At 45.0% G+C, this 22236-nt stretch overlaps 14 non-coding genes and 2 pseudogenes across 14 annotated transcripts; all 16 read right to left on the reverse strand.

Annotated features, from left to right (window-relative positions):
- Positions 1–1937: 1937 nt before the first annotated feature.
- On the reverse strand, positions 1938–2154 carry LOC141150859 (U2 spliceosomal RNA; annotated as a pseudogene).
- Positions 2155–3269: 1115 nt separating this feature from the next.
- On the reverse strand, positions 3270–3460 carry LOC141274831 (U2 spliceosomal RNA). The gene has a single exon (XR_012323095.1). It is a non-coding gene; the product is annotated as a U2 spliceosomal RNA (small nuclear RNA).
- A 1115-nt stretch (positions 3461–4575) lies between these two features.
- Positions 4576–4766, reverse strand: LOC141274832 (U2 spliceosomal RNA). Its single transcript, XR_012323096.1, has one exon. It is a non-coding gene; the product is annotated as a U2 spliceosomal RNA (small nuclear RNA).
- A 1114-nt stretch (positions 4767–5880) lies between these two features.
- Positions 5881–6071, reverse strand: LOC141274833 (U2 spliceosomal RNA). Its single transcript, XR_012323097.1, has one exon. It is a non-coding gene; the product is annotated as a U2 spliceosomal RNA (small nuclear RNA).
- Positions 6072–7186: 1115 nt separating this feature from the next.
- On the reverse strand, positions 7187–7377 carry LOC141274834 (U2 spliceosomal RNA). The gene has a single exon (XR_012323098.1). It is a non-coding gene; the product is annotated as a U2 spliceosomal RNA (small nuclear RNA).
- Positions 7378–8492: 1115 nt separating this feature from the next.
- Positions 8493–8683, reverse strand: LOC141274836 (U2 spliceosomal RNA). The gene has a single exon (XR_012323099.1). It is a non-coding gene; the product is annotated as a U2 spliceosomal RNA (small nuclear RNA).
- A 1115-nt stretch (positions 8684–9798) lies between these two features.
- On the reverse strand, positions 9799–9989 carry LOC141274838 (U2 spliceosomal RNA). The gene has a single exon (XR_012323101.1). It is a non-coding gene; the product is annotated as a U2 spliceosomal RNA (small nuclear RNA).
- A 1115-nt stretch (positions 9990–11104) lies between these two features.
- Positions 11105–11295, reverse strand: LOC141274839 (U2 spliceosomal RNA). Its single transcript, XR_012323102.1, has one exon. It is a non-coding gene; the product is annotated as a U2 spliceosomal RNA (small nuclear RNA).
- Positions 11296–12410: 1115 nt separating this feature from the next.
- LOC141274840 (U2 spliceosomal RNA) lies at positions 12411–12601 on the reverse strand. Its single transcript, XR_012323103.1, has one exon. It is a non-coding gene; the product is annotated as a U2 spliceosomal RNA (small nuclear RNA).
- Positions 12602–13716: 1115 nt separating this feature from the next.
- LOC141274841 (U2 spliceosomal RNA) lies at positions 13717–13907 on the reverse strand. The gene has a single exon (XR_012323104.1). It is a non-coding gene; the product is annotated as a U2 spliceosomal RNA (small nuclear RNA).
- Positions 13908–15022: 1115 nt separating this feature from the next.
- LOC141274842 (U2 spliceosomal RNA) lies at positions 15023–15213 on the reverse strand. The gene has a single exon (XR_012323105.1). It is a non-coding gene; the product is annotated as a U2 spliceosomal RNA (small nuclear RNA).
- A 1115-nt stretch (positions 15214–16328) lies between these two features.
- Positions 16329–16519, reverse strand: LOC141274843 (U2 spliceosomal RNA). Its single transcript, XR_012323106.1, has one exon. It is a non-coding gene; the product is annotated as a U2 spliceosomal RNA (small nuclear RNA).
- Positions 16520–17634: 1115 nt separating this feature from the next.
- LOC141274844 (U2 spliceosomal RNA) lies at positions 17635–17825 on the reverse strand. The gene has a single exon (XR_012323107.1). It is a non-coding gene; the product is annotated as a U2 spliceosomal RNA (small nuclear RNA).
- A 1115-nt stretch (positions 17826–18940) lies between these two features.
- LOC141274845 (U2 spliceosomal RNA) lies at positions 18941–19131 on the reverse strand. The gene has a single exon (XR_012323108.1). It is a non-coding gene; the product is annotated as a U2 spliceosomal RNA (small nuclear RNA).
- Positions 19132–20246: 1115 nt separating this feature from the next.
- Positions 20247–20437, reverse strand: LOC141274847 (U2 spliceosomal RNA). The gene has a single exon (XR_012323109.1). It is a non-coding gene; the product is annotated as a U2 spliceosomal RNA (small nuclear RNA).
- Positions 20438–21549: 1112 nt separating this feature from the next.
- Positions 21550–21728, reverse strand: LOC141150484 (U2 spliceosomal RNA; annotated as a pseudogene).
- Positions 21729–22236: the final 508 nt, after the last annotated feature.

The following is a 22236-nucleotide window of genomic DNA, read 5'->3' on the forward strand; positions in this document are numbered from 1 at the left end:
GCTCCCCCACAAGTGTCCCCATTTTGGAAACTATACCCCTCAAAGATTTTATTAAGGTGTATAGTGAACATTTTGAACCCAGAGGTACGGCACATTATTTGTTTACATTAGGTCATCATATTGAATAAGTTTTCATTATTCTTGAGCGCAAGTGCTCGCTACTTGAGTTTGCATCGGGTACTCAGGTATGCACCATGTACAGCGTGTGCTCGAGTGACATGCTCGAGTCCCTGCTCTGCATGTTTCACGGTTATTAGACACCCAAAAAAAAACATGCGGGGATCGCTCGTGCATGGCAGGCAATCCCCGTAAAGTTTTTTGGCCGCGAAGCATATGGGGCAGAGACTCGAGCACGTCACTCAAATACCCACGATACTAAATGCATACCAGAGCACCCGATGCAAACTCAAGTAGCGAGCACTTGCTCTCAACACTAGTCGCCATATCGTCATCTTTTTTTCTTACTTTTGAAAAAAATCCCAACCCCAGCCCTAACCCTAGCACAACCCTAGCCCCAGCACAACCCTAGCCCCAGCACAACCCTAGCCCCAGCACAACCCTAGCCCCAGCACAACCCTAGCCCCAAACCCAGCCCTAACCCTAGCCCAATCCTAACTCAAGAGTTTATTTTTGACGCCGTTCCTTGTGCGGTATAAGTGATTAGACGACTTTATTCTTCGGGTCGGTGTGATTACAGCAATGCCAGAATCATATGGGGTTTTTATGACTGACAGCTGTCACACACTAAAAGACGCATTTTTTGTAAAATCTAGTTTTTGCATCGCCATATTTTGAGAGCTATAATTTTTCCAAATTTTGCAGACAGTCATGTGACAGCTCGTTTTTTGCGGGATGACTTGACGTTGTTATTGGTGCCATTTTCAGGCACGTGACATTTTTTGATCGCTTTCTATTCCGATTTTTGGGAGGCAGAATAAACAAAAACCAACAATTCAGGAATTGTTTTTTTTTTTTTTTTTTATTCTGTTCTGCGTGTGGTAAAATTGATGAGGCAGCTTTACTCTTCGGGTCAGTACGTTTACAGCGGTACCACATTTGTATAATTTTTCTATGTTTTGGCGCTTATACACAATAAAAGCTATTTTATAGAAAAAAATATTTTTTAGTATCGCTTTATTCTGAGAGCTATAACTTTTTTATTTTTCGGCTGATGGAGCTATATGCGGCTTGTTTTTTGCGGGACGAGATGGCGTTTTCAGCGGTATCATTTTTATTTATATGCGTCTTTTTGATCGCGTGTTATTCCACTTTTTGTTTGGCGGTATGGTGATAAAGCATTGTTTTTTGCTTGTTTTTTTTTTTTTTTTTTTACCGTGTTCACTGAAGGGGTTAACTAGTGGGACAGTTTTATAGGTCAGGTTGTTCCGGACGCGGCGATACCAAATATGTGTACTTTTATTGTTTTTTTTTTATTTTTTTTATAATAATATTTATTGATGGGTACATTATATTTTTATTTTTGGTGTATTATTTTTATTATTTTTTTATAATATTTTTGCACATTTTTTTTTTTTTTTTTTCCACTTTCACACAGTTTATACACTTTATTACTTTGTCCCACTCTGGGACTTTCACTTTTTTTTTTCTGATCGCCTGCATGGCACAGGAATGGAGCACCATCCCTATGCCATGAAGGCTGTCAGAAGTGCACAGTGTGAAGATTGCTTGGAGATGCACTGCGCATGTCCAAGCAATCTTCCTGCTCTCTGGTGACCCGGATGTTGTCATGACGACATCGGGTCGTCATGGCAACACCCGGGAAGCCTTTGCAGACTGCGCTGGAAGCCGGAAGAGGAGGTGAGTATCGGCGATCACCTCCCCTTGCCCCCGCAATGCCGCGATCGACTTCGATCGACTTCGATCGCAGCATCGCGGGGGTTAATGTGCTGGGAGCGGTGCGTGACCACTCCCTGCACATAGTACCGGGTGTCAGCTGTGACAATCAGCTGACACCCGGCGGCGATCGCGCCCGCACAGCCTGTGTGCGCGCGCGATCGCCATGACGTACTAATACGGGTCTGGCTCTTAAGTCCCAGGGCACAGACGCGTATTAGTACGTCAGATGTTATTAAGGGGTTAAACTGATAAGAACAGATACTACACTTGATCTTAGCCAAAAGGCCGAGAAGCGATAACCAGAATTGGTTTCAAACTACGGAGCCACCCAAGGATCCTGAAAAGTCCATTTGTGGAGATGAGCTCCTGGACTCCCGTTAAGAAGACATGTTGTCAACCTCTAGATCCCTTACATGCCTGCACTTTTCGGCTTGCTGCTGCTGCAATCCACGCGTTTTAGATCTGCATAACTCCACCTCTTTAAACACAGCACCTTCACCCCCTGCTGTTCCCACCCGCCTCAACACCGTTGGAAGGGAGGAGAACCAATTAAGGCGGGGGGTGGGGTGGAATGAGCAGCTTTCTACCCTTAGCAGGAGGGCTCCTGATTACATACCTCTCCTGCTGCTGCTGCTGCTGGCTGTCCAGCAGCAGACTGAAGGTGGCTGCTGCTGTGCACAGGTATATAAAGGCTCAGAGCCTATTATGACACCCGCAGCCAGCGTTCCATTGCCACATTCCATCTACTGCAGGCAGGATACCTGGCTGGCTGAATGTCGCTGAGAAGCTCACAGAGACCGCCATAAGCAACAGTTTAACAGAATGCCACAGACTAATCAACCAAACTTTTTGGGTTGGGTTCTCTTTTATAGTCTGCAGGCATTAAATGAAAGAAGTCAGTGTTCCAGCAGAAGGAGACAACGTTTCAGAAAAGGCATTGTAGCAAACCAAAAAAGAAATTTTAAGCGCAGCAGAGTAACCAGCGCACATACCTGTTAGCTCAGGTGAGTTTAAAAGGCTGCTGTTGATAACAAGGGCATTTGCTAAATAGATGGTGTGTGTGCAACAATATACTGAAAGGTCAATTATATTGTGCAGCTTATCTCACCACCTGTAGTTATTTAGGTGAAAGCTCCAAAATGCTTGCCTAATATGTCTGTTTATCCAAAAGGAAGTAAAAAGGGAGAGCTAGAAAGATAGCATTGCATCACATTACATGGCAATGCAATGCACAGTTGCTGAAGTTGAACCAAAATGAGCTTGTAATCTGGCTTCTGCAACTTTGAACATGAAAAATCCAATGAGGAGAAGAAAAGCAAAGCCAAAGAGTCCATCCCAAAATCCGACAAACAAGCAAAATGAACAAAAAACATTGAATTCAATTCTTTCTGATTTTAGAAACTGCATTAAAGAAGGGGTGCACCGGTCCTGGAGATACTGCAATACCAGGTCAATGCGTGGAGTGGACAGAGCAAGCTCTTTTTCCATCTCCCTGTTCTAAAAATCCATTTAATATATGGTCCCCAGATAGGGGACGTATCAGATATTAAACTGATAAGAACAGATACTACACTTGATCTTAGCCAAAAGGCCGAGAAGCGATAACCAGAATTGGTTTCAAACTACGGAGCCACCCAAGGATCCTGAAAAGTCCATTTGTGGAGATGAGCTCCTGGACTCCCGTTAAGAAGACATGTTGTCAACCTCTAGATCCCTTACATGCCTGCACTTTTCGGCTTGCTGCTGCTGCAATCCACGCGTTTTAGATCTGCATAACTCCACCTCTTTAAACACAGCACCTTCACCCCCTGCTGTTCCCACCCGCCTCAACACCGTTGGAAGGGAGGAGAACCAATTAAGGCGGGGGGTGGGGTGGAACGAGCAGCTGTCTACCCTTAGCAGGAGGGCTCCTGATTACATACCTCTCCTGCTGCTGCTGCTGCTGGCTGTCCAGCAGCAGACTGAAGGTGGCTGCTGCTGTGCACAGGTATATAAAGGCTCAGAGCCTATTATGACACGCGCAGCCAGCGTTCCATTGCCACATTCCATCTACTGCAGGCAGGATACCTGGCTGGCTGAATGTCGCTGAGAAGCTCACAGAGACCGCCATAAGCAACAGTTTAACAGAATGCCACAGACTAATCAACCAATCTTTTTGGGTTGGGTTCTCTTTTATAGTCTGCAGGCATTAAATGAAAGAAGTCAGTGTTCCAGCAGAAGGAGACAACGTTTCAGAAAAGGCATTGTAGCAAACCAAAAAAGAAATTTTAAGCGCAGCAGAGTAACCAGCGCACATACCTGTTAGCTCAGGTGAGTTTAAAAGGCTGCTGTTGATAACAAGGGCATTTGCTAAATAGATGGTGTGTGTGCAACAATATACTGAAAGGTCAATTATATTGTGCAGCTTATCTCACCACCTGTAGTTATTTAGGTGAAAGCTCCAAAATGCTTGCCTAATATGTCTGTTTATCCAAAAGGAAGTAAAAAGGGAGAGCTAGAAAGATAGCATTGCATCACATTACATGGCAATGCAATGCACAGTTGCTGAAGTTGAACCAAAATGAGCTTGTAATCTGGCTTCTGCAACTTTGAACATGAAAAATCCAATGAGGAGAAGAAAAGCAAAGCCAAAGAGTCCATCCCAAAATCCGACAAACAAGCAAAATGAACAAAAAACATTGAATTCAATTCTTTCTGATTTTAGAAACTGCATTAAAGAAGGGGTGCACCGGTCCTGGAGATACTGCAATACCAGGTCAATGCGTGGAGTGGACAGAGCAAGCTCTTTTTCCATCTCCCTGTTCTAAAAATCCATTTAATATATGGTCCCCAGATAGGGGACGTATCAGATATTAAACTGATAAGAACAGATACTACACTTGATCTTAGCCAAAAGGCCGAGAAGCGATAACCAGAATTGGTTTCAAACTACGGAGCCACCCAAGGATCCTGAAAAGTCCATTTGTGGAGATGAGCTCCTGGACTCCCGTTAAGAAGACATGTTGTCAACCTCTAGATCCCTTACATGCCTGCACTTTTCGGCTTGCTGCTGCTGCAATCCACGCGTTTTAGATCTGCATAACTCCACCTCTTTAAACACAGCACCTTCACCCCCTGCTGTTCCCACCCGCCTCAACACCGTTGGAAGGGAGGAGAACCAATTAAGGCGGGGGTGGGGTGGAACGAGCAGCTGTCTACCCATAGCAGGAGGGCTCCTGATTACATACCTCTCCTGCTGCTGCTGCTGCTGGCTGTCCAGCAGCAGACTGAAGGTGGCTGCTGCTGTGCACAGGTATATAAAGGCTCAGAGCCTATTATGACACGCGCAGCCAGCGTTCCATTGCCACATTCCATCTACTTCAGGCAGGATACCTGGCTGGCTGAATGTCGCTGAGAAGCTCACAGAGACCGCCATAAGCAACAGTTTAACAGAATGCCACAGACTAATCAACCAAACTTTTTGGGTTGGGTTCTCTTTTATAGTCTGCAGGCATTAAATTAACGAAGTCAGTGTTCCAGCAGAAGGAGACAACGTTTCAGAAAAGGCATTGTAGCAAACCAAAAAAGAAATTTTAAGCGCAGCAGAGTAACCAGCGCACATACCTGTTAGCTCAGGTGAGTTTAAAAGGCTGCTGTTGATAACAAGGGCATTTGCTAAATAGATGGTGTGTGTGCAACAATATACTGAAAGGTCAATTATATTGTGCAGCTTATCTCACCACCTGTAGTTATTTAGGTGAAAGCTCCAAAATGCTTGCCTAATATGTCTGTTTATCCAAAAGGAAGTAAAAAGGGAGAGCTAGAAAGATAGCATTGCATCACATTACATGGCAATGCAATGCACAGTTGCTGAAGTTGAACCAAAATGAGCTTGTAATCTGGCTTCTGCAACTTTGAACATGAAAAATCCAATGAGGAGAAGAAAAGCAAAGCCAAAGAGTCCATCCCAAAATCCGACAAACAAGCAAAATGAACAAAAAACATTGAATTCAATTCTTTCTGATTTTAGAAACTGCATTAAAGAAGGGGTGCACCGGTCCTGGAGATACTGCAATACCAGGTCAATGCGTGGAGTGGACAGAGCAAGCTCTTTTTCCATCTCCCTGTTCTAAAAATCCATTTAATATATGGTCCCCAGATAGGGGACGTATCAGATATTAAACTGATAAGAACAGATACTACACTTGATCTTAGCCAAAAGGCCGAGAAGCGATAACCAGAATTGGTTTCAAACTACGGAGCCACCCAAGGATCCTGAAAAGTCCATTTGTGGAGATGAGCTCCTGGACTCCCGTTAAGAAGACATGTTGTCAACCTCTAGATCCCTTACATGCCTGCACTTTTCGGCTTGCTGCTGCTGCAATCCACGCGTTTTAGATCTGCATAACTCCACCTCTTTAAACACAGCACCTTCACCCCCTGCTGTTCCCACCCGCCTCAACACCGTTGGAAGGGAGGAGAACCAATTAAGGCGGGGGGTGGGGTGGAACGAGCAGCTGTCTACCCTTAGCAGGAGGGCTCCTGATTACATACCTCTCCTGCTGCTGCTGCTGCTGGCTGTCCAGCAGCAGACTGAAGGTGGCTGCTGCTGTGCACAGGTATATAAAGGCTCAGAGCCTATTATGACACGCGCAGCCAGCGTTCCATTGCCACATTCCATCTACTGCAGGCAGGATACCTGGCTGGCTGAATGTCGCTGAGAAGCTCACAGAGACCGCCATAAGCAACAGTTTAACAGAATGCCACAGACTAATCAACAAAACTTTTTGGGTTGGGTTCTCTTTTATAGTCTGCAGGCATTAAATGAAAGAAGTCAGTGTTCCAGCAGAGGGAGACAACGTTTCAGAAAAGGCATTGTAGCAAACCAAAAAAGAAATTTTAAGCGCAGCAGAGTAACCAGCGCACATACCTGTTAGCTCAGGTGAGTTTAAAAGGCTGCTGTTGATAACAAGGGCATTTGCTAAATAGATGGTGTGTGTGCAACAATATACTGAAAGGTCAATTATATTGTGCAGCTTATCTCACCACCTGTAGTTATTTAGGTGAAAGCTCCAAAATGCTTGCCTAATATGTCTGTTTATCCAAAAGGAAGTAAAAAGGGAGAGCTAGAAAGATAGCATTGCATCACATTACATGGCAATGCAATGCACAGTTGCTGAAGTTGAACCAAAATGAGCTTGTAATCTGGCTTCTGCAGCTTTGAACATGAAAAATCCAATGAGGAGAAGAAAAGCAAAGCCAAAGAGTCCATCCCAAAATCCGACAAACAAGCAAAATGAACAAAAAACATTGAATTCAATTCTTTCTGATTTTAGAAACTGCATTAAAGAAGGGGTGCACCGGTCCTGGAGATACTGCAATACCAGGTCAATGCGTGGAGTGGACAGAGCAAGCTCTTTTTCCATCTCCCTGTTCTAAAAATCCATTTAATATATGGTCCCCAGATAGGGGACGTATCAGATATTAAACTGATAAGAACAGATACTACACTTGATCTTAGCCAAAAGGCCGAGAAGCGATTACCAGAATTGGTTTCAAACTACGGAGCCACCCAAGGATCCTGAAAAGTCCATTTGTGGAGATGAGCTCCTGGACTCCCGTTAAGAAGACATGTTGTCAACCTCTAGATCCCTTACATGCCTGCACTTTTCGGCTTGCTGCTGCTGCAATCCACGCGTTTTAGATCTGCATAACTCCACCTCTTTAAACACAGCACCTTCACCCCCTGCTGTTCCCACCCGCCTCAACACCGTTGGAAGGGAGGAGAACCAATTAAGGCGGGGGGTGGGGTGGAACGAGCAGCTGTCTACCCTTAGCAGGAGGGCTCCTGATTACATACCTCTCCTGCTGCTGCTGCTGCTGGCTGTCCAGCAGCAGACTGAAGGTGGCTGCTGCTGTGCACAGGTATATAAAGGCTCAGAGCCTATTATGACACGCGCAGCCAGCGTTCCATTGCCACATTCCATCTACTGCAGGCAGGATACCTGGCTGGCTGAATGTCGCTGAGAAGCTCACAGAGACCGCCATAAGCAACAGTTTAACAGAATGCCACAGACTAATCAACCAAACTTTTTGGGTTGGGTTCTCTTTTATAGTCTGCAGGCATTAAATGAAAGAAGTCAGTGTTCCAGCAGAAGGAGACAACGTTTCAGAAAAGGCATTGTAGCAAACCAAAAAAGAAATTTTAAGCGCAGCAGAGTAACCAGCGCACATACCTGTTAGCTCAGGTGAGTTTAAAAGGCTGCTGTTGATAACAAGGGCATTTGCTAAATAGATGGTGTGTGTGCAACAATATACTGAAAGGTCAATTATATTGTGCAGCTTATCTCACCACCTGTAGTTATTTAGGTGAAAGCTCCAAAATGCTTGCCTAATATGTCTGTTTATCCAAAAGGAAGTAAAAAGGGAGAGCTAGAAAGATAGCATTGCATCACATTACATGGCAATGCAATGCACAGTTGCTGAAGTTGAACCAAAATGAGCTTGTAATCTGGCTTCTGCAACTTTGAACATGAAAAATCCAATGAGGAGAAGAAAAGCAAAGCCAAAGAGTCCATCCCAAAATCCGACAAACAAGCAAAATGAACAAAAAACATTGAATTCAATTCTTTCTGATTTTAGAAACTGCATTAAAGAAGGGGTGCACCGGTCCTGGAGATACTGCAATACCAGGTCAATGCGTGGAGTGGACAGAGCAAGCTCTTTTTCCATCTCCCTGTTCTAAAAATCCATTTAATATATGGTCCCCAGATAGGGGACGTATCAGATATTAAACTGATAAGAACAGATACTACACTTGATCTTAGCCAAAAGGCCGAGAAGCGATAACCAGAATTGGTTTCAAACTACGGAGCCACCCAAGGATCCTGAAAAGTCCATTTGTGGAGATGAGCTCCTGGACTCCCGTTAAGAAGACATGTTGTCAACCTCTAGATCCCTTACATGCCTGCACTTTTCGGCTTGCTGCTGCTGCAATCCACGCGTTTTAGATCTGCATAACTCCACCTCTTTAAACACAGCACCTTCACCCCCTGCTGTTCCCACCCGCCTCAACACCGTTGGAAGGGAGGAGAACCAATTAAGGCGGGGGGTGGGGTGGAACGAGCAGCAGTCTACCCTTAGCAGGAGGGCTCCTGATTACATACCTCTCCTGCTGCTGCTGCTGCTGGCTGTCCAGCAGCAGACTGAAGGTGGCTGCTGCTGTGCACAGGTATATAAAGGCTCAGAGCCTATTATGACACGCGCAGCCAGCGTTCCATTGCCACATTCCATCTACTGCAGGCAGGATACCTGGCTGGCTGAATGTCGCTGAGAAGCTCACAGAGACCGCCATAAGCAACAGTTTAACAGAATGCCACAGACTAATCAACCAAACTTTTTGGGTTGGGTTCTCTTTTATAGTCTGCAGGCATTAAATGAAAGAAGTCAGTGTTCCAGCAGAAGGAGACAACGTTTCAGAAAAGGCATTGTAGCAAACCAAAAAAGAAATTTTAAGCGCAGCAGAGTAACCAGCGCACATACCTGTTAGCTCAGGTGAGTTTAAAAGGCTGCTGTTGATAACAAGGGCATTTGCTAAATAGATGGTGTGTGTGCAACAATATACTGAAAGGTCAATTATATTGTGCAGCTTGTCTCACCACCTGTAGTTATTTAGGTGAAAGCTCCAAAATGCTTGCCTAATATGTCTGTTTATCCAAAAGGAAGTAAAAAGGGAGAGCTAGAAAGATAGCATTGCATCACATTACATGGCAATGCAATGCACAGTTGCTGAAGTTGAACCAAAATGAGCTTGTAATCTGGCTTCTGCAACTTTGAACATGAAAAATCCAATGAGGAGAAGAAAAGCAAAGCCAAAGAGTCCATCCCAAAATCCGCCAAACAAGCAAAATGAACAAAAAACATTGAATTCAATTCTTTCTGATTTTAGAAACTGCATTAAAGAAGGGGTGCACCGGTCCTGGAGATACTGCAATACCAGGTCAATGCGTGGAGTGGACAGAGCAAGCTCTTTTTCCATCTCCCTGTTCTAAAAATCCATTTAATATATGGTCCCCAGATAGGGGACGTATCAGATATTAAACTGATAAGAACAGATACTACACTTGATCTTAGCCAAAAGGCCGAGAAGCGATAACCAGAATTGGTTTCAAACTACGGAGCCACCCAAGGATCCTGAAAAGTCCATTTGTGGAGATGAGCTCCTGGACTCCCGTTAAGAAGACATGTTGTCAACCTCTAGATCCCTTACATGCCTGCACTTTTCGGCTTGCTGCTGCTGCAATCCACGCGTTTTAGATCTGCATAACTCCACCTCTTTAAACACAGCACCTTCACCCCCTGCTGTTCCCACCCGCCTCAACACCGTTGGAAGGGAGGAGAACCAATTAAGGCGGGGGGTGGGGTGGAACGAGCAGCTGTCTACCCTTAGCAGGAGGGCTCCTGATTACATACCTCTCCTGCTGCTGCTGCTGCTGGCTGTCCAGCAGCAGACTGAAGGTGGCTGCTGCTGTGCACAGGTATATAAAGGCTCAGAGCCTATTATGACACGCGCAGCCAGCGTTCCATTGCCACATTCCATCTACTGCAGGCAGGATACCTGGCTGGCTGAATGTCGCTGAGAAGCTCACAGAGACCGCCATAAGCAACAGTTTAACAGAATGCCACAGACTAATCAACCAAACTTTTTGGGTTGGGTTCTCTTTTATAGTCTGCAGGCATTAAATGAAAGAAGTCAGTGTTCCAGCAGAAGGAGACAACGTTTCAGAAAAGGCATTGTAGCAAACCAAAAAAGAAATTTTAAGCGCAGCAGAGTAACCAGCGCACATACCTGTTAGCTCAGGTGAGTTTAAAAGGCTGCTGTTGATAACAAGGGCATTTGCTAAATAGATGGTGTGTGTGCAACAATATACTGAAAGGTCAATTATATTGTGCAGCTTGTCTCACCACCTGTAGTTATTTAGGTGAAAGCTCCAAAATGCTTGCCTAATATGTCTGTTTATCCAAAAGGAAGTAAAAAGGGAGAGCTAGAAAGATAGCATTGCATCACATTACATGGCAATGCAATGCACAGTTGCTGAAGTTGAACCAAAATGAGCTTGTAATCTGGCTTCTGCAACTTTGAACATGAAAAATCCAATGAGGAGAAGAAAAGCAAAGCCAAAGAGTCCATCCCAAAATCCGCCAAACAAGCAAAATGAACAAAAAACATTGAATTCAATTCTTTCTGATTTTAGAAACTGCATTAAAGAAGGGGTGCACCGGTCCTGGAGATACTGCAATACCAGGTCAATGCGTGGAGTGGACAGAGCAAGCTCTTTTTCCATCTCCCTGTTCTAAAAATCCATTTAATATATGGTCCCCAGATAGGGGACGTATCAGATATTAAACTGATAAGAACAGATACTACACTTGATCTTAGCCAAAAGGCCGAGAAGCGATAACCAGAATTGGTTTCAAACTACGGAGCCACCCAAGGATCCTGAAAAGTCCATTTGTGGAGATGAGCTCCTGGACTCCCGTTAAGAAGACATGTTGTCAACCTCTAGATCCCTTACATGCCTGCACTTTTCGGCTTGCTGCTGCTGCAATCCACGCGTTTTAGATCTGCATAACTCCACCTCTTTAAACACAGCACCTTCACCCCCTGCTGTTCCCACCCGCCTCAACACCGTTGGAAGGGAGGAGAACCAATTAAGGCGGGGGGTGGGGTGGAACGAGCAGCTGTCTACCCTTAGCAGGAGGGCTCCTGATTACATACCTCTCCTGCTGCTGCTGCTGCTGGCTGTCCAGCAGCAGACTGAAGGTGGCTGCTGCTGTGCACAGGTATATAAAGGCTCAGAGCCTATTATGACACGCGCAGCCAGCGTTCCATTGCCACATTCCATCTACTGCAGGCAGGATACCTGGCTGGCTGAATGTCGCTGAGAAGCTCACAGAGACCGCCATAAGCAACAGTTTAACAGAATGCCACAGACTAATCAACCAAACTTTTTGGGTTGGGTTCTCTTTTATAGTCTGCAGGCATTAAATGAAAGAAGTCAGTGTTCCAGCAGAAGGAGACAACGTTTCAGAAAAGGCATTGTAGCAAACCAAAAAAGAAATTTTAAGCGCAGCAGAGTAACCAGCGCACATACCTGTTAGCTCAGGTGAGTTTAAAAGGCTGCTGTTGATAACAAGGGCATTTGCTAAATAGATGGTGTGTGTGCAACAATATACTGAAAGGTCAATTATATTGTGCAGCTTATCTCACCACCTGTAGTTATTTAGGTGAAAGCTCCAAAATGCTTGCCTAATATGTCTGTTTATCCAAAAGGAAGTAAAAAGGGAGAGCTAGAAAGATAGCATTGCATCACATTACATGGCAATGCAATGCACAGTTGCTGAAGTTGAACCAAAATGAGCTTGTAATCTGGCTTCTGCAACTTTGAACATGAAAAATCCAATGAGGAGAAGAAAAGCAAAGCCAAAGAGTCCATCCCAAAATCCGACAAACAAGCAAAATGAACAAAAAACATTGAATTCAATTCTTTCTGATTTTAGAAACTGCATTAAAGAAGGGGTGCACCGGTCCTGGAGATACTGCAATACCAGGTCAATGCGTGGAGTGGACAGAGCAAGCTCTTTTTCCATCTCCCTGTTCTAAAAATCCATTTAATATATGGTCCCCAGATAGGGGACGTATCAGATATTAAACTGATAAGAACAGATACTACACTTGATCTTAGCCAAAAGGCCGAGAAGCGATAACCAGAATTGGTTTCAAACTACGGAGCCACCCAAGGATCCTGAAAAGTCCATTTGTGGAGATGAGCTCCTGGACTCCCGTTAAGAAGACATGTTGTCAACCTCTAGATCCCTTACATGCCTGCACTTTTCGGCTTGCTGCTGCTGCAATCCACGCGTTTTAGATCTGCATAACTCCACCTCTTTAAACACAGCACCTTCACCCCCTGCTGTTCCCACCCGCCTCAACACCGTTGGAAGGGAGGAGAACCAATTAAGGCGGGGGGTGGGGTGGAACGAGCAGCTGTCTACCCTTAGCAGGAGGGCTCCTGATTACATACCTCTCCTGCTGCTGCTGCTGCTGGCTGTCCAGCAGCAGACTGAAGGTGGCTGCTGCTGTGCACAGGTATATAAAGGCTCAGAGCCTATTATGACACGCGCAGCCAGCGTTCCATTGCCACATTCCATCTACTGCAGGCAGGATACCTGGCTGGCTGAATGTCGCTGAGAAGCTCACAGAGACCGCCATAAGCAACAGTTTAACAGAATGCCACAGACTAATCAACCAAACTTTTTGGGTTGGGTTCTCTTTTATAGTCTGCAGGCATTAAATGAAAGAAGTCAGTGTTCCAGCAGAAGGAGACAACGTTTCAGAAAAGGCATTGTAGCAAACCAAAAAAGAAATTTTAAGCGCAGCAGAGTAACCAGCGCACATACCTGTTAGCTCAGGTGAGTTTAAAAGGCTGCTGTTGATAACAAGGGCATTTGCTAAATAGATGGTGTGTGTGCAACAATATACTGAAAGGTCAATTATATTGTGCAGCTTATCTCACCACCTGTAGTTATTTAGGTGAAAGCTCCAAAATGCTTGCCTAATATGTCTGTTTATCCAAAAGGAAGTAAAAAGGGAGAGCTAGAAAGATAGCATTGCATCACATTACATGGCAATGCAATGCACAGTTGCTGAAGTTGAACCAAAATGAGCTTGTAATCTGGCTTCTGCAACTTTGAACATGAAAAATCCAATGAGGAGAAGAAAAGCAAAGCCAAAGAGTCCATCCCAAAATCCGACAAACAAGCAAAATGAACAAAAAACATTGAATTCAATTCTTTCTGATTTTAGAAACTGCATTAAAGAAGGGGTGCACCGGTCCTGGAGATACTGCAATACCAGGTCAATGCGTGGAGTGGACAGAGCAAGCTCTTTTTCCATCTCCCTGTTCTAAAAATCCATTTAATATATGGTCCCCAGATAGGGGACGTATCAGATATTAAACTGATAAGAACAGATACTACACTTGATCTTAGCCAAAAGGCCGAGAAGCGATAACCAGAATTGGTTTCAAACTACGGAGCCACCCAAGGATCCTGAAAAGTCCATTTGTGGAGATGAGCTCCTGGACTCCCGTTAAGAAGACATGTTGTCAACCTCTAGATCCCTTACATGCCTGCACTTTTCGGCTTGCTGCTGCTGCAATCCACGCGTTTTAGATCTGCATAACTCCACCTCTTTAAACACAGCACCTTCACCCCCTGCTGTTCCCACCCGCCTCAACACCGTTGGAAGGGAGGAGAACCAATTAAGGTGGGGGGTGGGGTGGAACGAGCAGCTGTCTACCCTTAGCAGGAGGGCTCCTGATTACATACCTCTCCTGCTGCTGCTGCTGCTGGCTGTCCAGCAGCAGACTGAAGGTGGCTGCTGCTGTGCACAGGTATATAAAGGCTCAGAGCCTATTATGACACGCGCAGCCAGCGTTCCATTGCCACATTCCATCTACTGCAGGCAGGATACCTGGCTGGCTGAATGTGGCTGAGAAGCTCACAGAGACCGCCATAAGCAACAGTTTAACAGAATGCCACAGACTAATCAACCAAACTTTTTGGGTTGGGTTCTCTTTTATAGTCTGCAGGCATTAAATGAAAGAAGTCAGTGTTCCAGCAGAAGGAGACAACGTTTCAGAAAAGGCATTGTAGCAAACCAAAAAAGAAATTTTAAGCGCAGCAGAGTAACCAGCGCACATACCTGTTAGCTCAGGTGAGTTTAAAAGGCTGCTGTTGATAACAAGGGCATTTGCTAAATAGATGGTGTGTGTGCAACAATATACTGAAAGGTCAATTATATTGTGCAGCTTATCTCACCACCTGTAGTTATTTAGGTGAAAGCTCCAAAATGCTTGCCTAATATGTCTGTTTATACAAAAGGAAGTAAAAAGGGAGAGCTAGAAAGATAGCATTGCATCACATTACATGGCAATGCAATGCACAGTTGCTGAAGTTGAACCAAAATGAGCTTGTAATCTGGCTTCTGCAACTTTGAACATGAAAAATCCAATGAGGAGAAGAAAAGCAAAGCCAAAGAGTCCATCCCAAAATCCGACAAACAAGCAAAATGAACAAAAAACATTGAATTCAATTCTTTCTGATTTTAGAAACTGCATTAAAGAAGGGGTGCACCGGTCCTGGAGATACTGCAATACCAGGTCAATGCGTGGAGTGGACAGAGCAAGCTCTTTTTCCATCTCCCTGTTCTAAAAATCCATTTAATATATGGTCCCCAGATAGGGGACGTATCAGATATTAAACTGATAAGAACAGATACTACACTTGATCTTAGCCAAAAGGCCGAGAAGCGATAACCAGAATTGGTTTCAAACTACGGAGCCACCCAAGGATCCTGAAAAGTCCATTTGTGGAGATGAGCTCCTGGACTCCCGTTAAGAAGACATGTTGTCAACCTCTAGATCCCTTACATGCCTGCACTTTTCGGCTTGCTGCTGCTGCAATCCACGCGTTTTAGATCTGCATAACTCCACCTCTTTAAACACAGCACCTTCACCCCCTGCTGTTCCCACCCGCCTCAACACCATTGGAAGGGAGGAGAACCAATTAAGGCGGGGGGTGGGGTGGAACGAGCAGCTGTCTACCCTTAGCAGGAGGGCTCCTGATTACATACCTCTCCTGCTGCTGCTGCTGCTGGCTGTCCAGCAGCAGACTGAAGGTGGCTGCTGCTGTGCACAGGTATATAAAGGCTCAGAGCCTATTATGACACGCGCAGCCAGCGTTCCATTGCCACATTCCATCTACTGCAGGCAGGATACCTGGCTGGCTGAATGTCGCTGAGAAGCTCACAGAGACCGCCATAAGCAACAGTTTAACAGAATGCCACAGACTAATCAACCAAACTTTTTGGGTTGGGTTCTCTTTTATAGTCTGCAGGCATTAAATGAAAGAAGTCAGTGTTCCAGCAGAAGGAGACAACGTTTCAGAAAAGGCATTGTAGCAAACCAAAAAAGAAATTTTAAGCGCAGCAGAGTAACCAGCGCACATACCTGTTAGCTCAGGTGAGTTTAAAAGGCTGCTGTTGATAACAAGGGCATTTGCTAAATAGATGGTGTGTGTGCAACAATATACTGAAAGGTCAATTATATTGTGCAGCTTATCTCACCACCTGTAGTTATTTAGGTGAAAGCTCCAAAATGCTTGCCTAATATGTCTGTTTATCCAAAAGGAAGTAAAAAGGGAGAGCTAGAAAGATAGCATTGCATCACATTACATGGCAATGCAATGCACAGTTGCTGAAGTTGAACCAAAATGAGCTTGTAATCTGGCTTCTGCAACTTTGAACATGAAAAATCCAATGAGGAGAAGAAAAGCAAAGCCAAAGAGTCCATCCCAAAATCCGACAAACAAGCAAAATGAACAAAAAACATTGAATTCAATTCTTTCTGATTTTAGAAACTGCATTAAAGAAGGGGTGCACCGGTCCTGGAGATACTGCAATACCAGGTCAATGCGTGGAGTGGACAGAGCAAGCTCTTTTTCCATCTCCCTGTTCTAAAAATCCATTTAATATATGGTCCCCAGATAGGGGACGTATCAGATATTAAACTGATAAGAACAGATACTACACTTGATCTTAGCCAAAAGGCCGAGAAGCGATAACCAGAATTGGTTTCAAACTACGGAGCCACCCAAGGATCCTGAAAAGTCCATTTGTGGAGATGAGCTCCTGGACTCCCGTTAAGAAGACATGTTGTCAACCTCTAGATCCCTTACATGCCTGCACTTTTCGGCTTGCTGCTGCTGCAATCCACGCGTTTTAGATCTGCATAACTCCACCTCTTTAAACACAGCACCTTCACCCCCTGCTGTTCCCACCCGCCTCAACACCGTTGGAAGGGAGGAGAACCAATTAAGGCGGGGGGTGGGGTGGAACGAGCAGCTGTCTACCCTTAGCAGGAGGGCTCCTGATTACATACCTCTCCTGCTGCTGCTGCTGCTGGCTGTCCAGCAGCAGACTGAAGGTGGCTGCTGCTGTGCACAGGTATATAAAGGCTCAGAGCCTATTATGACACGCGCAGCCAGCGTTCCATTGCCACATTCCATCTACTGCAGGCAGGATACCTGGCTGGCTGAATGTCGCTGAGAAGCTCACAGAGACCGCCATAAGCAACAGTTTAACAGAATGCCACAGACTAATCAACCAAACTTTTTGGGTTGGGTTCTCTTTTATAGTCTGCAGGCATTAAATGAAAGAAGTCAGTGTTCCAGCAGAAGGAGACAACGTTTCAGAAAAGGCATTGTAGCAAACCAAAAAAGAAATTTTAAGCGCAGCAGAGTAACCAGCGCACATACCTGTTACCTCAGGTGAGTTTAAAAGGCTGCTGTTGATAACAAGGGCATTTGCTAAATAGATGGTGTGTGTGCAACAATATACTGAAAGGTCAATTATATTGTGCAGCTTATCTCACCACCTGTAGTTATTTAGGTGAAAGCTCCAAAATGCTTGCCTAATATGTCTGTTTATCCAAAAGGAAGTAAAAAGGGAGAGCTAGAAAGATAGCATTGCATCACATTACATGGCAATGCAATGCACAGTTGCTGAAGTTGAACCAAAATGAGCTTGTAATCTGGCTTCTGCAACTTTGAACATGAAAAATCCAATGAGGAGAAGAAAAGCAAAGCCAAAGAGTCCATCCCAAAATCCGACAAACAAGCAAAATGAACAAAAAACATTGAATTCAATTCTTTCTGATTTTAGAAACTGCATTAAAGAAGGGGTGCACCGGTCCTGGAGATACTGCAATACCAGGTCAATGCGTGGAGTGGACAGAGCAAGCTCTTTTTCCATCTCCCTGTTCTAAAAATCCATTTAATATATGGTCCCCAGATAGGGGACGTATCAGATATTAAACTGATAAGAACAGATACTACACTTGATCTTAGCCAAAAGGCCGAGAAGCGATAACCAGAATTGGTTTCAAACTACGGAGCCACCCAAGGATCCTGAAAAGTCCATTTGTGGAGATGAGCTCCTGGACTCCCGTTAAGAAGACATGTTGTCAACCTCTAGATCCCTTACATGCCTGCACTTTTCGGCTTGCTGCTGCTGCAATCCACGCGTTTTAGATCTGCATAACTCCACCTCTTTAAACACAGCACCTTCACCCCCTGCTGTTCCCACCCGCCTCAACACCGTTGGAAGGGAGGAGAACCAATTAAGGCGGGGGGTGGGGTGGAACGAGCAGCTGTCTACCCTTAGCAGGAGGGCTCCTGATTACATACCTCTCCTGCTGCTGCTGCTGCTGGCTGTCCAGCAGCAGACTGAAGGTGGCTGCTGCTGTGCACAGGTATATAAAGGCTCAGAGCCTATTATGACACGCGCAGCCAGCGTTCCATTGCCACATTCCATCTACTGCAGGCAGGATACCTGGCTGGCTGAATGTCGCTGAGAAGCTCACAGAGACCGCCATAAGCAACAGTTTAACAGAATGCCACAGACTAATCAACCAAACTTTTTGGGTTGGGTTCTCTTTTATAGTCTGCAGGCATTAAATGAAAGAAGTCAGTGTTCCAGCAGAAGGAGACAACGTTTCAGAAAAGGCATTGTAGCAAACCAAAAAAGAAATTTTAAGCGCAGCAGAGTAACCAGCGCACATACCTGTTAGCTCAGGTGAGTTTAAAAGGCTGCTGTTGATAACAAGGGCATTTGCTAAATAGATGGTGTGTGTGCAACAATATACTGAAAGGTCAATTATATTGTGCAGCTTATCTCACCACCTGTAGTTATTTAGGTGAAAGCTCCAAAATGCTTGCCTAATATGTCTGTTTATCCAAAAGGAAGTAAAAAGGGAGAGCTAGAAAGATAGCATTGCATCACATTACATGGCAATGCAATGCACAGTTGCTGAAGTTGAACCAAAATGAGCTTGTAATCTGGCTTCTGCAACTTTGAACATGAAAAATCCAATGAGGAGAAGAAAAGCAAAGCCAAAGAGTCCATCCCAAAATCCGACAAACAAGCAAAATGAACAAAAAACATTGAATTCAATTCTTTCTGATTTTAGAAACTGCATTAAAGAAGGGGTGCACCGGTCCTGGAGATACTGCAATACCAGGTCAATGCGTGGAGTGGACAGAGCAAGCTCTTTTTCCATCTCCCTGTTCTAAAAATCCATTTAATATATGGTCCCCAGATAGGGGACGTATCAGATATTAAACTGATAAGAACAGATACTACACTTGATCTTAGCCAAAAGGCCGAGAAGCGATAACCAGAATTGGTTTCAAACTACGGAGCCACCCAAGGATCCTGAAAAGTCCATTTGTGGAGATGAGCTCCTGGACTCCCGTTAAGAAGACATGTTGTCAACCTCTAGATCCCTTACATGCCTGCACTTTTCGGCTTGCTGCTGCTGCAATCCACGCGTTTTAGATCTGCATAACTCCACCTCTTTAAACACAGCACCTTCACCCCCTGCTGTTCCCACCCGCCTCAACACCGTTGGAAGGGAGGAGAACCAATTAAGGCGGGGGGTGGGGTGGAACGAGCAGCTGTCTACCCTTAGCAGGAGGGCTCCTGATTACATACCTCTCCTGCTGCTGCTGCTGCTGGCTGTCCAGCAGCAGACTGAAGGTGGCTGCTGCTGTGCACAGGTATATAAAGGCTCAGAGCCTATTATGACACGCGCAGCCAGCGTTCCATTGCCACATTCCATCTACTGCAGGCAGGATACCTGGCTGGCTGAATGTCGCTGAGAAGCTCACAGAGACCGCCATAAGCAACAGTTTAACAGAATGCCACAGACTAATCAACCAAACTTTTTGGGTTGGGTTCTCTTTTATAGTCTGCAGGCATTAAATGAAAGAAGTCAGTGTTCCAGCAGAAGGAGACAACGTTTCAGAAAAGGCATTGTAGCAAACCAAAAAAGAAATTTTAAGCGCAGCAGAGTAACCAGCGCACATACCTGTTAGCTCAGGTGAGTTTAAAAGGCTGCTGTTGATAACAAGGGCATTTGCTAAATAGATGGTGTGTGTGCAACAATATACTGAAAGGTCAATTATATTGTGCAGCTTATCTCACCACCTGTAGTTATTTAGGTGAAAGCTCCAAAATGCTTGCCTAATATGTCTGTTTATCCAAAAGGAAGTAAAAAGGGAGAGCTAGAAAGATAGCATTGCATCACATTACATGGCAATGCAATGCACAGTTGCTGAAGTTGAACCAAAATGAGCTTGTAATCTGGCTTCTGCAACTTTGAACATGAAAAATCCAATGAGGAGAAGAAAAGCAAAGCCAAAGAGTCCATCCCAAAATCCGACAAACAAGCAAAATGAACAAAAAACATTGAATTCAATTCTTTCTGATTTTAGAAACTGCATTAAAGAAGGGGTGCACCGGTCCTGGAGATACTGCAATACCAGGTCAATGCGTGGAGTGGACAGAGCAAGCTCTTTTTCCATCTCCCTGTTCTAAAAATCCATTTAATATATGGTCCCCAGATAGGGGACGTATCAGATATTAAACTGATAAGAACAGATACTACACTTGATCTTAGCCAAAAGGCCGAGAAGCGATAACCAGAATTGGTTTCAAACTACGGAGCCACCCAAGGATCCTGAAAAGTCCATTTGTGGAGATGAGCTCCTGGACTCCCGTTAAGAAGACATGTTGTCAACCTCTAGATCCCTTACATGCCTGCACTTTTCGGCTTGCTGCTGCTGCAATCCACGCGTTTTTGATCTGCATAACTCCACCTCTTTAAACACAGCACCTTCACCCCCTGCTGTTCCCACCCGCCTCAACACCGTTGGAAGGGAGGAGAACCAATTAAGGCGGGGGGTGGGGTGGAACGAGCAGCTGTCTACCCTTAGCAGGAGGGCTCCTGATTACATACCTCTCCTGCTGCTGCTGCTGGCTGTCCAGCAGCAGACTGAAGGTGGCTGCTGCTGTGCACAGGTATATAAAGGCTCAGAGCCTATTATGACACGCGCAGCCAGCGTTCCATTGCCACATTCCATCTACTGCAGGCAGGATACCTGGCTGGCTGAATGTCGCTGAGAAGCTCACAGAGACCGCCATAAGCAACAGTTTAACAGAATGCCACAGACTAATCAACCAAACTTTTTGGGTTGGGTTCTCTTTTATAGTCTGCAGGCATTAAATGAAAGAAGTCAGTGTTCCAGCAGAAGGAGACAACGTTTCAGAAAAGGCATTGTAGCAAACCAAAAAAGAAATTTTAAGCGCAGCAGAGTAACCAGCGCACATACCTGTTAGCTCAGGTGAGTTTAAAAGGCTGCTGTTGATAACAAGGGCATTTGCTAAATAGATGGTGTGTGTGCAACAATATACTGAAAGGTCAATTATATTGTGCAGCTTATCTCACCACCTGTAGTTATTTAGGTGAAAGCTCCAAAATGCTTGCCTAATATGTCTGTTTATCCAAAAGGAAGTAAAAAGGGAGAGCTAGAAAGATAGCATTGCATCACATTACATGGCAATGCAATGCACAGTTGCTGAAGTTGAACCAAAATGAGCTTGTAATCTGGCTTCTGCAACTTTGAACATGAAAAATCCAATGAGGAGAAGAAAAGCAAAGCCAAAGAGTCCATCCCAAAATCCGACAAACAAGCAAAATGAACAAAAAACATTGAATTCAATTCTTTCTGATTTTAGAAACTGCATTAAAGAAGGGGTGCACCGGTCCTGGAGATACTGCAATACCAGGTCAATGTGTGGAGTGGACAGAGCAAGCTCTTTTTCCATCTCCCTGTTCTAAAAATCCATTTAATATATGGTCCCCAGATAGGGGACGTATCAGATATTAAACTGATAAGAACAGATTTTTTTATCGAAAGCCCGAATTCGTGTACAAAACCCGAGTGCGCTTAAAAAAGTGACAAGTGCCACAAAAAAAGTGCACTAGGATGCTGGTCTTCTTGAAACCCTCTCCAAAAGGAGAAGGGTCCCCCAAACCATTCCCCGTCCCTCCGAGCCAAAAGGCCACAGCGAGGAACAGGGACAAAAAGCCACCTCCAGCAGAAGCCAGAGGCGACCCAATCTTACCCCCAGCACCTGCCCGAGTTCTCACCCGAGCAAGGCACTGGGAGCCAAAGACTGTGCTCCCCTCCCGGAAGAGGGGAGCCAACAACGCTCTCCTCCCGAAAGAGGAGAGCCAGGGGGGTTCAGGGGGGAGCGGAACCTGATGGCCACACACTCCCCCCCTAGACCTGCCAAGAGAGGAACCCGTAAGGGAACCGCATCCCGACAAATTCCTAGTAGGACGTGACACACGTGAATAAGTGGACACACAGTGACAAAGAAATTAAATAAATAGTGAAGGTTTCACAGTATAAAACTGCCCGGACCTTCGACCG

Source organism: Phyllobates terribilis, unplaced genomic scaffold (genome assembly GCF_046119375.1).
Source record: "Phyllobates terribilis strain yellow unplaced genomic scaffold, ASM4611937v1 Scaffold_5__5_contigs__length_657084704, whole genome shotgun sequence".
In the NCBI taxonomy this organism is placed as follows: Eukaryota; Metazoa; Chordata; class Amphibia; order Anura; family Dendrobatidae; genus Phyllobates; species Phyllobates terribilis.